The sequence below is a fragment of the Varroa destructor genome, unplaced genomic scaffold (genome assembly GCF_002443255.2).
Source record: "Varroa destructor unplaced genomic scaffold, Vdes_3.0 BEIS01000002.1, whole genome shotgun sequence".
NCBI lineage: Eukaryota > Metazoa > Arthropoda > Arachnida > Mesostigmata > Varroidae > Varroa > Varroa destructor.
The window spans coordinates 59,262,293-59,278,329 of NW_019211455.1; the positions used below are offsets into that span (position 1 = coordinate 59,262,293).

General features: G+C 38.9%; 1 protein-coding gene across 1 annotated transcript in view; it reads left to right on the forward strand.

The window, feature by feature from the left end:
- Window positions 1-16,037, forward strand: part of LOC111244349 (glutamate receptor ionotropic, kainate 2-like) — a 321,397-nt gene that overhangs the window by 89,116 nt on the left and 216,244 nt on the right. The gene's annotated exons all lie outside the window — the stretch shown is intronic.

The following is a 16,037-nucleotide window of genomic DNA, read 5'->3' on the forward strand; positions in this document are numbered from 1 at the left end:
TGGATTCTTACGAACAGTTTAAATCAATATACGTGAGTCTTGCAAAGCCGCATACTTAATTATAATAAAGGTCTTTGCAAATTAGTCGGGAACTTTTTTCATGGAAATCGAATGTTCATTCCTGGCATATGCTATATCAATTGAAGCCGTTTCACTCTCCATTTAATGGTCAACGAGTTGTAAAAAGATTTTAAACGGACATTTTCAGCAACAACCCAGTAACTATACGATTTATATCAAACATAGTTATTAAATATAGAAAAAAAACATACTCAGATCGGAATACGATGCTTGAAACTAATGTTCTGGTTATAATCTTGACACCAGTCTCATTTAATCTAAAATAGACTGAATAAGCTGTCCAGTTGTTGTATCATCAAAGTAACGAAGATAGTCAGCAATATTCATTTCAATAGTTACTAACATAATATATATAAATAAGTGAAGAATTGCTGGTTTACAGCCTTTGGATTTAGCGAGTCTGCTGTAATCTCAGCCTGAAGCATTTCAAGTAAATATGTATATTAAGTCATTAAACTCCGTTCGTGCTATATATCACCTAGACTAGATAGAATCCACAGTCTACTCAAGCAATATCTATTTTTATGGTTTTCCTTTCAACAAATACATCACGAGCACCAAGAACAGTACGGGAGTCCGCGTAATGGCCACAGTTTCTGCTCCAACTATTTTGCCATTCCACAGATATCTACCCTGGAAGCGTCCTGATTTGTTAGACTCAGCCCCTAATGGCGCCCTACTTCGAGTGGAGGCAAAAATATTTTAAGGCTGATGTTATAGGTATAGCCATGATATGTTTAGAATTTGTAAGGCTTTATAATTTCTAGAAGGGAAATTTTCATAATAGGAGGATTTCTAAAAATGTATTTATCGAAGTTGTCACACAGCCGCACCCAATATATTTATGAAAAAGTAAATTAGACGTTTTAGAGGTACAAATTGCATACGATTGTACTTTGCTATTGTCAGAAAACGCGAATTGTTGAAAATAATATTGCTTTCAAATCGTTATCAAAGATTTGGCCTGCGGCACTGAGCAATTCGAGTTCCTCACAGTCGCTTTCTTGTTTTCTGTTTCGGGGTGAGCTACATAGGAACAGCGAAGGATGTATATGATACAAGTATTCATGAGGCCCGGCCGAGACTTTGCTGGAAAGCTTTGTTGATAGGAGTCCCCGTCTTCAATAAACACATGGATTTGTCGAGTATGCAGCAACCTCAAGCAGAAAGACAATAACGTGCATATGGAACGTGTTACTGGTAGACATTGTGTATAGTGGTGCATAGCTTTTCAGATATAGAGAAAACGGTAAATATCTCAGTATCCTCTCCATACGTAATAATAAGCTACCCAAGTCAACACCTAACTATGCTTACTGTTGTCAAGCAAGCGGCTAGTATTGGGTGAAGGAAAAAATGCTATGTTGGCAAATAAATAGATACAAGTTCAGAAAATACAGGTAGATATGTGAATCGGCTGAATCATAAAGATACGCTATCGGCAGTCCTTATAAATTGAAGTCTCATCCCGTGGCACATTTATATCTGGAGTAAAGGTATTACCCATGTTAACAACTTAAAAGCTCGTTAAGTAAATCGCGCAGAAATGGCTATATTGCCATCAGACACCGGGTATATCGGCACTAAAAAATGCTTCAAACAAACTGATTTCACTTTATTTTTTCTATTATTTACTTTGCCAAAATCGATCAAAAAGCCGTGTATACTTGTTTCAGACGATCTTTGGTTTCTGAATTCTTACTACGTTTGACCTTATAATAATAGCTGAGATTTTAATATGCAAATTTATTTTGTATTAGGTATGATTCACTAGTAGTCTAAAGTTACCGAAATTTGCAGTGTAGTACTACAGCCAGTTGCAATGGAAACGTCATTCGCAGGCATGATAAATGCAATTTTTACAAAAACACCTGTCAAGCTATTCGAATTTAGAATTGAAATAGTTACTGAAGTAAACGGCACTTGTATTGACCAAACTGTTCCTTCGAGGACAAAATCTGTCTTTGAAGTCTGATACATCATTTCAGGGAAACATCAACCTCAATAAAAATATGCTAGCCCTACTTTATGTTATATACATCACCAGACGCTTATGCTTTTCCCTAAGCCACAGAACTTTAGCTTCCTAAGGCACCACTTTACCCGTTCATTTTGTTGCGATGTATGACTGTTGTGTCATATTATTTTATCGTGGCAATTTAAACGTTGATTATTATTTTGCCATCTACGTAGACATATCTATTTTGCTATCTACATAGAACTTTGCGCTCAGATTTTCTTTATCACGCATTCTGAACAAGAGGATGAACGCAAACTATCATTCTTACATCGCCTGTATCTCTCCTATCTTTCTTTTTTTCTTTCCCTTTTTCAAAGCAGCAGTCTTTCGAAACACATTGCTCTTCAATGAGAAACAACTAAACCTAACACCCTTCTTGCACTTGCCTGCGCGTGATATGTTGCGCTACCGGCATGCGATGCGTCCGCTTTCCTTCACTCCGTCATCTTGACAATTGCGGCTCTCGTATTCTAAAAAAAATTATACTTACTTCCAGTAGATTCACTTCAAGAAGGAAACGAATTGCGCTTATTCTACTTACCTTTTATCGTCGTTTTCGATGACGCCGTCGTGGACGGTTCTAAACGTCCGCTTCACCTACTTAACCGAACTAATAAATCGCTCTTCACCTGGGCTTTTCCAGTGGAAAGAATGTAGAACTAAAAACAATTTGTAGTTAAAGACTCAACACAGATACTGAGATTTTGACTCAAATTTTAAAGATGAGTACATCTGGTGATAAGAATGCCAAATGATACCTCTTTATGCCATTATGCTTGAATATGTAGGCTAAAATCTGACAGTGTCTTTGACGTTTCTTATTTATTTGTACGAGGATCGAAGAGCGAACTAACATGGAACTGGCGTGATGTGAACGACGAAATCTGCAGCAGAAAGTATTAATCAAAAGTGAAAGCTGAAAACACTGTAAAAGCTGAAAAACGTTTTTTCTTCACTTGACTTTTAGAGTTCGGCGGAGATTTCTTTTCAGCTAGTTTTGAAGAAGCATTATTCTTAGATGGAACTATATCTCTTAGTTCTAGAGTCCTGCCACATGCCTTTGACATCGGCAAGCACCAGAGACCGCATTGTTTTATCTTTTTACCTGACGTAGTAATTTTTCGAGTTTAAAATCAAAGATTTGCAACCAGGGATTTGTGATCTTTTGAAAACCAATTACAATGGTATATAACATTTCACCAGCACTGAAAAATAGGCAATAGGCAAAAAAAGCTTAGTATTTTTTAACAGCTTAAAATTTTGCTCGAGGTGAAATAGGAACGATTCCTAATTAATTACTACAATTAAAAAATGTTACGATATTCACGGTCACGCAAAACTGAAATGAGGTAAGCTTGATGAATACTAAAAATATCACTGAGGCGAAGATTTCCAGTTCAACGGATTCTATATGCATATACGCTCTTGGCTGACAGTGATCCATCATAACGAAGCTAAATTTATCTAACGATCTCTAGTTTTGGGTGAATATTTATCGGTGGTAATGGTTCCCACGTTTATCACACTTTCCCTTAGCTATGTTAAAGCCTCAAACAGCTTGCTTAGTAGACATCAAGTCTGAAGATATCTGCCGGAAAACAGACAACTGACTTTCCCGTTTCGCCGGCTCTATTATACCTTATCGACGTTTGTATATACATATTGTCACTCATTAAGTTATAATCAATAAAAAAATAATCTATCGTATTGCTGGTACAATTTTAGCTATCTTCTTATGCTATTATTTAGTAAATCATCGACAATACTCCTTTGCAACCTTCATATTTTCGACCCAATACTATCTTTGCATTGATCTAGGCACCTGGGCAATATTAATGCTAACACAAATGATACAATAGCTTTTTCATGGTAAAGCACAGATGAAAGAGTCAAATACTATTGTTCGTCGATTTTAAATCATATCTAGATATTTTCTGAATATTTGTGATACCCCCATTAGCTTCTAAAATATTTTGCGAACATTCGTAACAAAAGCGCTGCAAAAATTGATTAAAGGACAATAAGCATAGGTAGATTTAGAATTTTTTTTATTAACATTAGGAGATGCTACTATTACAGAAATCACGGTGGCGTGGCTTGCCAAACTCGGCGTAAAATGCAGTTTAGATGCGCAAAGTAGAACTTTAAAAGATGTTTAGCCACACGTGCAGCATAATCCTTTCTTTGATTACTAGTTTTGCGACACTTCATCATAGAGTAAAAGTAATTAAATAAGTACGACCCAGAATAAATTATGTAAGCCTACCAAGTTATGGAAGGATTCATAACAACAATATGACAACAAAATATGTGAAAAACTCAATTAGTAGTAGTAATACAGTAACAAATTTAAAGATATCCCAGGGAAGAGGAAGCTAGATGGACATAAAGGGTTATCCTGAAGCAACTAACTGTAAAACTGTTACTCTGTTCTCGTTTAGTCATTGATTGCGTTTCGTATGAAATCTCGCTTCATGTCAGACAACAGGTACGATAGTTGCTATTTGAATTTTAGAAGACTGTTTCTATGCGTTTATCCTTAACTTTTTACACTGGTGTATTATTGAATATATACCTGTGTGCATATATACTTATACACTTATAAGCTGGCAATGTTTTCTGGGATAATATTACTAATCATAACCTAAAGTATTATTGACCATTCTTGAAGCAAAATAAAGTGACAACAAATGCAAAATGCGATCTTATTATCAGAGCGCCATCAAAACGTTTTTCGCCCCGATTAAATCCTGGCTTCCAACTTAAATCGTAAACAACTCAAGGACCATAAATCCTTATAACTAGACGTGAATCCTACTATTCTTTTCTCCGCAGCAGTAAGTAAGAACCTAAAGACGAGCCGCTTAAAAAAATGGTTGACTCGGCTCAACAGCTAACTTTCTTCGTGTGCACTAAAGTATCAGGAAATTTTGGATCTTACTGTAAACTAAGCAGTTTCGTTAAGAGACGTCTACCCCTTTTAAAGGATGTAGTATGCATTTATTACATAGCAGGTACCTACCTAGCATATATGCTGATACGAACATTGTGTTAATGCAAAGGATTCAAACTGTACTCCAGACCTACTATTTTTTCTCCTATTATCTCTGCTACATAAACAGCATAAATTGACGCTGCTCAACTCATCAGTGCTACATATACCGTCTAAAACTACGAGTGAGGGGTATCTAAAAAAAACGCTACTGTATTGTTAGAACTTACCCTGATTACCGATCTCATGTACTAAAATATACTTGTACAATACAAAAATTTTAATGATAAATCACAAAACGGAGCTAAATGTATAACAGAATTATACTTTAAACCAAGCCTCCAAATTACTTTTCACAACCTTCTTAATAATCAAGCATGCGAATGGGCGTGACTAAGTAAAACTGACTATAAAAGTTTATTGTTTATGAAGTATACTTCGAATAATCTTGTAGCATTTGAGTCAACACTAATTACATGCATAGCTGTTGAACGCATATACTATGTCCAATACCACTGCCAGATAGCATTTTTATACAGCTTTACTTTAATACACTTGTTGTAATGTCATGAGCATTGACAAATGTGTGCTGTGGAAGTTTATTACCGCGTTTGCTTGCTGGACTATGTTATCTGTCTTATGAGGTAATATTGAAATATATATATGAGGAATAATTGAAATAAGCTCAAATGCCAGGTACCTAACTAAAAAGTCGCTTTGGCCCTCACTAGGTCAGTGTTGAGAAAGATTACTGTCATTAAAAATCACCCACATTAGATGTGTATTTTCGTAACGACTGACAGCATAGGACAGCCACGAGAGCAACAAACGAGCAGTACATGTTGAAGCAAGGAACACAATGTCTTGACCAAAAAAAAAGGTTGGACGGTAAAATATTAAACGTACTCGGCGAAGAAAGGGTAATGGAACTTTGTGAGGATAAAGCAACGCTTCATTGCACTCTATCTCGTATTAGTGGTGTTGAGGAAAATGTTGCTGAAGTTGTGTAATGTGGCCGGGGCGGGGTGTAGATAGGGGAGGGTAAGAGACAAACTAAGCATCCAGCCGACCAACGAAACCGACAGCTGGCAGTCCACGGAAAGAGCTTCTTCCACGGTAATATCGCAATATACTAGCAGCCGTTGCCACCGCAGACCCGCAATAACGATAACCACAATCGGAACAAGCGAGGCAAGCTGAAAATCTTGCACGCACAGGCTCTTGGTATAGACATGCAGACATATGGTGGAATAGTTTGGCTCGTTCTCTCTCTTTCTCTCAGCGCTTTTTTCTTCGATTCTCAAAACCACGATTTCGATCGTTTACTTCCCACGTCTCCCTCATCCCGCCGTTCTTTCGCCTACAAACCCATAACGACTCCTGTGACGGCAATGCCAGCAGCAATGACAATCACGACGACGAAGAGCAAGTCAAGGGAACCATGGTATTTAGGTCCTCCGCCATCAAACCGTTAGTGTCCCCCCCCCCCCCCGCCGCACTCAACCTGCTTGCTCGCTGACCTTGACGAAAAAAGCATCGTTTGTGGAAATTTGTGGAGTCACCGCTCGTTTGTCGCGTCAAAGAACGTTTACTGGTTCCTTCCTCTGTTTCTAACAGAAGAAAAGACGAAAAGTTGAAGACGACCCATTAAAATGTAGACAATTGCATTGTCTTTTTTTTTAACTGACTGAGTCTGTGTGCGTAAAGATATACGTGAATCGATGTTCTGTGGAAACTCGTTCTGAGAGTGTGTTTGCGCGTCAGTATCTAGCAAGCAGACAAAAGTAGAATGGAACTCAGTGACTATATGTTTATAGACGAAATACACCTATACGTTATAGGTTATGTCTGTTTACGCTTGAATCTATATCTGTCTGTTTGGGCTATTTGGCTGGTCGGCCATATGGGCTCGATGACGCCTTGCTTGTGTTGCAGAATATACGCTATAGGGAAAGAAAGAAACGACGTTTTTAGGGAGGAACAGGAAAAAGGACAGGGTCTCACTTTATGTCGAGGACGTGCTAAGAAAGGTTTATGGCCTGTTAAGACAGTTATGGTCTGAGGTAGAGCAAGGAATGACACATTTGCAAACCAATTGGTAATTATATGAAGAGCCTTATAGGTGAATCAAGTTAATGAGAGATAGTGTGCTGTGGGCGTTTGTTGACTTTGTATAAGCAGCGAGCCTCAATTTCGAAACGACGCTTTATTATTTAATTTATAGGTCTTCAAAACCACTTCAATAAGAAATTCGCAGAAGAACCGGTGCAAATATATAGGAAAATGGTCTAATTTAAATTGAATTTAAGTTTAGCTAGAAGAGCCAAAAAGATTATTTCTTTATTTAGATCAAAGGGCTGATATGGACCCCAGAAATCACTTGGCAAGACGGCCATAGTAAAGGTAGAAAAAGAACACAAGCAGCGTTTTAACTGGCAGACATATGATGTATGTGCAAGGAGTGCACGTGTGAAATGTAGGACTACATACAGAGAACTTATTTATTTTATGCACAGAGGACAGCTTTTCAGCACACACAGCTTGTGCTATTCGTCCTTTATGTCAGGCATTAAAGGTTAGTCTTAGTACTTCTCTTTATTTACCACTACGTGTACACGGTAGTATAATGTAAGACAGTAAAATGTTTAGGCCCTTGTCTACTTAATCATACAGGCTTGGAAAAAAAAAGTAGTGACTTAGTAGATAATGCGAATAAGCATTTGACAGTACGAATTTATTCTAGTGATCATTCGTAAATAAACAATTTCTCAACACATCTCTCGGCGAACTGTTTGGTTTTCGTCGAGACGAAGCAGTTATAAAGGATAGTCGTCAAAGAAACCAAAAGTGTGCTCTTGAAGGGAATTTATACGAGATTACTTTTAATTGACTAGCCGCCACCTTTTCATCGAAGTTACCAATAAAATGGAATTATTACATACAATAAGAACATACTCTTCGAACGTATATATCTCAGTCTTTGGAATACCTGCAACAGAATACACGAGTAGATCAGTAGATTCAGGACAAAATAGTGCAGTTCGCTTTATTTTTGGAGGCAACAAGGTTCAAACTTTTGGGATGTGTCGCTAGAAGCAATGCTGGTCCATACGACCACCAGCGTTATGAGAAGACGACAAGCTCCGCAGAAACATAGCCAATGACAAACTGTTAAAACAACAACTGCAGCAACGTCAAGTTTCTAGGTTGTCACGTTACTGCTAGGTTGTTATATGTTGTATACATTAATTAGAATGCTTCGAATATACAAAGCATAAATGGTTAAACATATTTTTGAGTATGTATAGGCAACGTGCAACACGAATAACTATCTTCACATCGGTCCAATATATAAGGTCAGTTAGTATGAAATGCAACAAAAGCTTATCTTATATATCAGTATGGTGCTATTTTAGAACGGTGCAACATATCTTGGTTTGTCTTAATCCGCGATTTAGCTGTACCTTTGCGAAGATGATACCCTTCTATACTATATGACTTTTAAAATTTTTATTTTTCGAGTTATAATGAGTCACACAAAATCAATGAATTCAGACGGTTTACGAACATGGGTTCCATCTGGAGACTGCAGAGGCAAAGACAGCTCGCTGCATAAATCCCGTATTCGGTAAAGGACCTATAATGCTATTCAAAACATAGTAAATTATTCACTTAAAAAATTCGAAGAAGGAGATTTTGAAGTCTTGTGGTAGATGCGGAAGTGAATAACGAAATGCTTAGAGTTCTAAAAAAATCACATACTGAGTTCTGATTTCTCGAAGGGCCGAGATGTATTGTGACTAGTTGAAAGAGACGATGAATAGACTATGCACTTAACAACCTAAATCATAAGGCAGAATTTTGGCACGATATAGCTCGACTTTACTCTGTAAAAAAAAGTCCAAACGCGCCAGACATTTCTCTTAAAAGATGACATTTTTTATATATCTCGACAACTTCTTAGCTGTGTCATGGCCGTTAGGTGATGGCTTAGATTTGAGGGATTGTTTAACCCAAGAACACCGCTTTTTCGCCTTGCGACTAAAATCAAGTTGCAATGTTATCATAGTTTCATAGACTAGAGTAAAATTAGCTAAAATCTTCTACTCGGGCCAAACGAAACTGCTCACTACTTCATTGGTTTACGTATATCTGTGGACCACGAAAACGTAAGCGACATAAGCGCCTTCGTTTGAGCAAAATATATTTTGTTGAATCATTTAGTTCGACAACTGTCTGGTCGACATCAATACTCGGAGATAAAAAAGAATGTTACTTTTAAGGTATTAACAAAAGGTTTTTACAAAAATCTTGTTTATAACATTATATGATCATATAACATCTTATACCGTGCCTCAGTCCACCCCGGTTGATATGGTGTCATGGTGTTATTCTTCAAAGTTTCGTTCCTGAAACGACAGGGAAATCGGCGAATTTCATAATTTACTATCCAGTGAAATGACCTAGCCCTTCCACTTCGAATGAATGCTTACAGTCCGCTCAAAATGCAAGTTGAGATCCAAAAAGCTCTATTGATTGTAATTGTACTAGTAGGAAATGTACGGTCGTAGATAAATAGCGAACAAGAAAATAAAGTAAAGGCAAAGCTTAAAAACTGCAGCGAGGGTTTTGAACAGTGCCAGGAACAGCACTTAACGGTATCTGCCTCCGCTCAATTATATATGAACCCGCATACGCAGCCTCACTAGGCAGCTTTTGCGGAGACCGGAGGCAGAGCAGGTGGCGCCAGATGGATGACACAAACGAATTGCTGCGCTGGCCGTTGAATTTAACAACTCCGACTTAAGCCGACAGGAAGAACTCAACTGGGCGAAACGGTGCAAGAGTGAAGTTATGACTTGTGATTGTGTCTACTAGCAGTGCGGAGTACGGTAGCTCCGCTGCCGATGCGACAGCGACTTCTGCCACCACCGCCAAACAACTGTCCAGCCACTCTTTCAAAAACCCAATGTGTGCGCGATGGTTGTGCGAAGATACTGTTGGGATTTACAGAATAGAAGGTAATTACCTGGATGTGTGAATAAACTCGCAGCTGAGCGCAATACAGAAGACCGCCTTCTTGACAAATGCACTTTAGCAGCATTTACAACTATTTGCTCGACAACTCTACTGATTTCAATGGGTAGCTAATACGTTTTTATTTCGAGTCTTTGTCTTTCACTCCGTCCGTGACGCTGATTAGTGTTGCATCACGCTAAAGATGTATATGCAATGATTTTTACTCAGCTTAGGAGTGTCTAGTTGGAAAAATTCTTAATACAAAAAAATCTGCCTACAGTTCTATCTTTGAAAAGACACCCCAATAACTGTTCACGTTTATAAGCACTAAAACTATAATAAACAAGTCAAAACATTGTAAAGTGAATCAACCTATAAAAACCTTGTTTACGAACACATAAAATATCTAAAGCCATTCTTGATCACTAAAAACGTCAAATGTCTTCAAAATTCCATTTAAGGTTTTTACATCAATAACTGGAATATATGATAATATCGTTCGGCAACTTCTAAACCATAAATACTGTTTTAAGCTTGGTAACTTATTTGAAGACTTTTTTGGTTTCCTCAAGGAAATTCTTTTAAACGAGTTATGGGCATCAAAGTAGAAAATGTCCACTCTACATTTTCCATCTTTTCACCGTAAAGATAAATAGGCATTTATAAGGCGACAACGAGGTATTCGTTAGAAAAAAATTCTAAATGTATGCTCTTCTGCAGCCTGGTTTCAGTTATCATCTTGCATGTTCACCACTCATAGCACCATGATTCGTCAATAACTGTATGAATTACGCATGCAAAGTTAGGCAATACCACTGAGTAGTAAGTACTACAGATGACCAGTTTGTTCTGGGAAAATGATCGGAAACGCTATTTCTTAGCATAATCCGATCTGCCTGTTCATTTTGGATGATAATCTCAGTCTGCCTCTCTTCTCGATAGGACCAGTGGCTATCTCACGAGATCGAGGAGGGAACGAGGATCGGATCACGAGGACCGAGGGATAACGGAAGGGACAGTTTATGTTTTACGCAACTTCTGGTTGTATTCGAGTTATACGTACTTCAACTTAGGCCGTGAAGTCGATATTCACAGGATAGACGCAATGAAATTCCAACAAGGAAATCGCCTCCCAGCTGTACATACCTTGAGACCAAGGAACGCAGTGCTAAAACGCATACCGGGAAGTAACTTTTATGTACTCGGGAGTAAAATTGTCGAGCAATGGGCATACTTTTGGCGAAAATAACCCGATGCACAGGGACAGTGCTGGTTGCAAACATAATCTGAAAGGCGGAAAATGCACTGATTGGCGCAACCTCAATTGAAATCTCCTACAAGCTCTCGTTGAAGACATTACTGGCATTACACAATCTGGGCGATCTACCACCAGTTTACTACTAAGTACAAGGGGTGACGCTGCGCGGTTTCAATGGAGCTGGCCCGCGCTTATTCGCATTGTTTTTTTAATTTTCTAGTCGTAAGTTATTATGCTATTTTTATATTATTATTTATTATTATATTATATTATTATATAAAATAGCCAGAGTTTCGTTTAGAGAAAAGGACTGGGAGTGCTTGCATGAGCACAATAGATCCGGTAACATTAAAAGTATTTTTGAATTATAACGGGCCCCTCACACACTTTATGATCTCTTGCCAAATTAAAGGAGATAGACTACTTAAATTTTTTTAAGAAAGAAAGCGGATGGCCTTGCCGGAGTGGAAATGGTTTTTGTTTCGGTTATCTCTTTAACAAGACAAAGTAGCGTAACAACGTTGATAAACGTCAAAATGTTGTGAAATAGAAAAATAGACCTACTTGCTCCCCTGTTTTCCATCTAGCTAGTAAGCTAACAGAATTAATCTACAGGGGGTCTAAAGGTCAACCGCACAGTTCGAAAGCCTCTCGACAGTTGGAGAGCCTTCATTTCTCACCGATTTGAGTAGCTGAAGATACGCAAATTATTGCAATACAGAGCGCATTCAAGTGTGCAGGACACTTGTAACAGAGGTATCCTAATAGTATTTCTCTAATTTCTATAATATTTATCGGTAAAAATGTAGTAGCTGTAACAGTGACTACTGTAGTCATTTAAACTGGACAGTCGACATGAAATGAAAGGTTCGAGTAGCACCATTGCCGACTTCTATGATGTTGCCCACAGACTTATCATGTGAGCTTTTGAGGAAAAAATACCAGGGTAGCGGCAGGCGATGATTTTAAGTGCACAGCGGGACACGAAGGTCTGGCGACTACAGGCTGATGGTCTCCGCTTCCTTTATTTCGTTTTTCTCTGAGCTAAAGACTGTCGTTTTTTGGTGGTCTATGATATGCGTAGGCTATCGGATGAAACGCTGTTGAATCTCGAGATATAAACGATTTGCGTACAGCTCTCGTCCCCATTAGCTGGTAGCTCTGTCTCTTGAACTTCGCTAAAATAAGAAATTACTTGTTTCGGTACACTATATATATATATATATGTGTGTGTGACGAAAAACTGTATCTAAAGAGAGAGTTTTACAGCAGACAAGAGATTTAAAACTGTACTTGCATTGCAGGCCTGTTGAATCTAATATGGAGAGAACAAAAACAATTGGCTGCAGAAATACACTGACACACATGTGATATATTAAATAGTTTCAGTAAGAAATGGTCATCTTAGGAGAAGGACTCCTGCACTACCCAAGCACTGGTAGAATCCCAGGTCGCGAAATCGCGCAGGAACTGCTAGCAGGTTAGAAAAAATAGCGAGCCTGCTCACCCATATCAGCAACATATCGCGGACCTTGAGCGCACCATAAACGAGAGCACAAATGCTGTTGGAATGACTTATAAAGCTTGAAGATTGTCACGGGGAGACTAGCGGAGAGCTCCAGATAAGACGCGCCAAAAAAAGGCCGGATCGACGTACTGAAGAAACTATTTCCCCAATATTAGGAGTTCTCAAAATAGGATTCACGATCAGCAACGGGTCTAGAACCAGATAGCAGCGGCAGAAATCCTTAAACCAGCTGAGCGGATTAAGCAAGAGGAAGTATCCGAGCTAGACGGCATCTCAGCTTTAGCAATCAAGGTCCTCTTCCATAAGTTCACGAAGGTAGTGGCCACAATAACTACAAAAACAACGCATAAAGATCCTCTTCCAACCGCCAGCAAAAGGAAGAAATCGTCTAATCTCAAAGGGAAATGAAGGGTTTTGCCGATCTACCTGATATTTTTCCTTATTAAAGGTTCTGAAGCAATAATCGAAGGCAAGCTGCGATCATTCACTGAGGAACATGGACTGCTGTCGTTTAGACACTTGGAGTTTCCCAAGATTCGCTGGGTCGTGACGGTAATGTATAGAGTACTAGCCGAGGTCGACGCCATACAGGACTCGAAAACTGTTCATGGCAGTACTCTCAAACATCAAGAATGCCTTCAATAGTTTTACATGGCAGGTTATACTTGAGATGATTACTAGGAAGGCTATACCATTTTACCTGGTACGCGCAGTATTTAATTTCTTGAAGGACAGAAGCAAAAGGATCATACCTCAAAGTACGGCAGAGTGTGCCCCAACGCTCAATATCAAGCTCATTTCTATAAAACATTGCCTACGGTGATGTCCTGGAACTGGGAGATCCTCCGAGCGGAGTAGGGCCTTTGAGATATGAAGAAGACTCGGCCGTTACGATAGAAGCAAGAACGGCTGCGGAGATGAGGCTAGATGGCAATACCGCAGGGAGCGCATCCTCAAAATGAGTGACAAAAACTGGGCTGGAGCTTGCTCTGGAGAAGGCCAGAGAATTCCGCTCATAGGGAGGAAATCAAGAGCAAGAAATCAATCTCCACCTAATGGGCAGGTAGATTAGGATGGTAAATAATATTAGATATTTGGGCATACACCTGAGCAAGAGACTCAGTCGGCTGCTTCTTGTTACAAGAGCACTGGCAGTAGCTAATAAAATATAGCAAAGATCCTGTCTGATGTGTATGGGCCAAAAAGGGCTGGCAAGTGAAGGCTTCCGGTATCGGCCGCCGAGTCCGTAGCGCTCTTCGGTTTCGTTGGTTAAGATCGTCAATAAACTTCAAGCAAAAAGCTCCTCCGTAAGACATAAAAAAATCGGCTGCACTATGAATTTCCCAAGCATATGGGACAGTAAGTACATCAGCGGCTTTAATTTTAACCGCGATACCTCTGCAAGATTTGAAGGATGAAGATAGGACGCAACCATGGGATAGCGGTCCCGAAGGCTTTACAGAAGCTGAACGCAAAGCTACCATGGTGGCGTGGCAGGCGGAATGGGCAGCTATACCAGTTGGAAATTCGGGAGCTGGACTCCGTGACTTGATTCCGTAGATCAGGTAATGGCTTAAAAGCTACGAAGAGTGGTAGACTTTCATGTCTTTAATTCAACCATAGGGTTTCTGGTCCTATCTACACAGAATTGGAAAAGCCCTGTCCGACACGTGTGTACACTGTGACAAAAGAGCAAAGCATTATTCTGTCCACACGTTACTCACCTACCCCATTTTCGACACTGCGAGCACAAGAACTAAAAAAGTCTTTGCCAAGTGAAACAGAAAAAGTACCTGTTCAAAAACAAGATCTCTTTTCGAGTGTCCTTGAACAGGACTACCGGAACTTGATCAGTTCATGTGCGCTACTACAAGGGATGGGAACTACTGAAACGTCTAGTGGAACAGCCAATTTGGAAATGCTCATGCCTAATTGATCCGTAGGTACCTACTACTTCTTCTGCCAATCTGTAGTACTATTTGAGTTGACAGAGAATGGAACTGAAGGGAAGGGGTGCGTTAGCCGATATTAAACTCGACGGTATCAAATCCAGCTTTCGAAGTTGAGTCCAACGCTACACTTGATATCCTTGTATCATACTGCCGCGACTATGTGCGTCAATACAATAATTCCGCTTTTTAAAAAATAAAGACTGATCGGTTAGTTGGGTAAGATTGTTGGAAGTCAGTCAGTCGCATTTTCAACATACACCAGTGCAATATTATGCCCTATAACATGCTTATAGCGTAAAATCATAAAATTTATTTAGATGGTATAAAGGTACTTCTGTTGCAAATTTGTTAGACAGCTGACTCCGCTCTCTGTTGTAGTAATTTACATATTTCCTGCTACTTTAGCAGATATAAAATGGGGACTCTCCAACCGTCAATTTTTTTTTCAAGTCTATGTGGTAATTTTCAAGCCACCCTGTGCTTCAGTAGAAGTAATCACATGGCTACTTACTAGACCCTTGGCAGATATTTAGTCTTGTATCGGCTCTTTTTACCTTTAAAGGTACACAAAGAATTCGTCATATTGGTTATGAGTGCATCTTATGGTAGGCGAGGCCATTTTTAGTTAGAGTTTTAAATAGAATATACTATAAAAAAGTTCATTTGCCTAAATTACGTCTGTCATTTCTCTCAGTATTAACACTAACTTTCTGAATTCTATGTTATTTTTTATCTTTCTTGATTACTTTCACAACATAGGTGTTAACCTAAATGAAGACACTTTATCCTTCAGCAAACCCTTCTGCTTCGTGAATGCAACACAAGCAGTAGCTACTATATGGGCATATTATTCTTCTATGTACGCATATGACTCATATACCTTCTTTATCGAACACAGAAATTAAAAACCCGAGATAATTTTATTCATATACTGTTTGAAAATTTATTTTTATGTAAGACCGTATCAAATAGTAGAAAACACCGTAAACATTGAAACAGATTGGCCGTATAGAGGGCGGGCATAAGAAAAACGATGTATATTGTTGAGATCTAATCAGTACTATTAGAAAGTACGAGAAGTACAAAATATTGCTCTGTCATGTACTGCTAATTGTGTAGAGCCACAATAACTGGGTCCAGTAGCCACCTCTGTCAGAGTCAATTATTTTCTTAATGGACACTAACTG